The sequence below is a fragment of the Myotis davidii genome, unplaced genomic scaffold (genome assembly GCF_000327345.1).
Source record: "Myotis davidii unplaced genomic scaffold, ASM32734v1 scaffold46, whole genome shotgun sequence".
NCBI classification, from domain to species: domain Eukaryota; kingdom Metazoa; phylum Chordata; class Mammalia; order Chiroptera; family Vespertilionidae; genus Myotis; species Myotis davidii.
In genome coordinates this window covers 5,064,694-5,066,075 of record NW_006383006.1, presented here as the reverse complement: position 1 = coordinate 5,066,075, position 1,382 = coordinate 5,064,694, and the positions used below count along the sequence as shown (strand labels likewise).

The 1,382-nt window shown below is 55.0% G+C and overlaps 1 protein-coding gene across 1 annotated transcript in view; it reads left to right on the top strand.

Annotated features, from left to right (window-relative positions):
* Window positions 1-961: 961 nt before the first annotated feature.
* Window positions 962-1,382, top strand: part of VPS18 (VPS18 CORVET/HOPS core subunit) — a 12,186-nt gene continuing 11,765 nt past the window's right edge. The window contains exon 1 of the mRNA XM_015557586.1: window positions 962-1,058. The gene's annotated coding sequence lies outside the window, so the exon portion shown is untranslated. The remainder of the gene's footprint in view (window positions 1,059-1,382) is intronic.

Below are 1,382 nucleotides of genomic sequence, written 5' to 3'. Positions count from 1 at the left end.
TGAAATCAATAAAAATATGTTAAAAAAAAAAGAAAAAAAGAAACCGACTCTGAGTCACCTAGTCGGTGGAAGCAGGAAACCCAACTGCAGGCGCACCCGAACCCTTGCAGTTCTGTTATTTAGGACTCCACACCCACCTCCAACACTTGTCCCTAGTTCCTGCCAGGTTTTGGAGGTATTTGTTCCCGGCTCCTAGTGCAGCACTGCGGCCACATCTCTGGGTATGCCCCTGCGGAGGGTGCCCCAGAGCGGGAACGGAGCCTGGCACAGAGGGTGTGTTCATTTGTGAAACGGGTGACCTGAACAAATCCACCAACAGCGCGTCTAGCATTAATCATCTCCTTGTTGGCCCATCCACCGTCAAGGGTGGTACTGTGTTTATCCCTGTGAGCCCAGCACCTCGCCAGAGGCCAGGCACAGAGTAAGTTTTTGGTGAATGCGTGGATGGAAGCGGCCTGGCCCCCCTTAGCTGTGCCTTGTCTTCTCTGCCTTCCTTTCTGTCCCCCCCGCCCCCCCACACACACACCAAGGAGCCACCACACAGCAGGTCAGAGGCAGGTTAGGTAGTGTTACAGAAAAACCCGACCGGAACCAAACAGCGCTCTGAGAGTTTGCAGTTACACTTTATTCACCGCGGCGGGCTCAGGGAAATGAATCCAAATCTAAGCAAAGCTACAAGCAGAACTCCCCGTTTTACAGAAGAGCCAGCCCTTTGTGTGCTTGCTGGCGGCGGCCTTGAAAACTATACAGTTCTATCCAATTAAAAAAAGCACCCGGCATGGCATTGGGTGTATCTAGTCTCTGGCCTACAAGGTCAGAGAGCTAAGTTTATCTCCCCGACTATTCAAGCAGGCTAGAAAGCAAAGTTACTTTTTCAGAATAAGAGGCCGTCCAAAGAATAGCAGAGAATTCCAAACAGTATTTTTACAGAATAGGGGTTTTCCTTCACAGTAGCACATGCCTTCCCACTGGCTGGGGCACCCAGCTCCGCCACCGTCTGTAAGTGGGCCCTGGATGTGGGAGAAGAGATCAGGACCGCTTCCCTGCGCTTTGAGGAGGTAGGATCCAGACAGCGATTGGATTGAGGGACGGGACGTTCTCCTGGGGACCGAGGCCAGCGAGCTGTTTACAAAGATGGGAGCGGAGCTGGGCGGGGAGGCTGAGCGGTCCAGCTGAGGGAGGAAAGCCGAGGCACGGAAGGTGGCAGGGACCCGCGAGGCTGCAGCCGGATAGCGCTGGGCAGGTCGGAGAATGGGGCTGAGAAAGCCGGGATTCCCTCCTAGCGCCAAAGCCCGGAACTGCAGCGGGGCCTTGGAAGGAGAGGCTTGTGTTCAGCGAGGCCAATCCACACCCCGCTGGTCTCCAGCACCGACGCGTCCAAG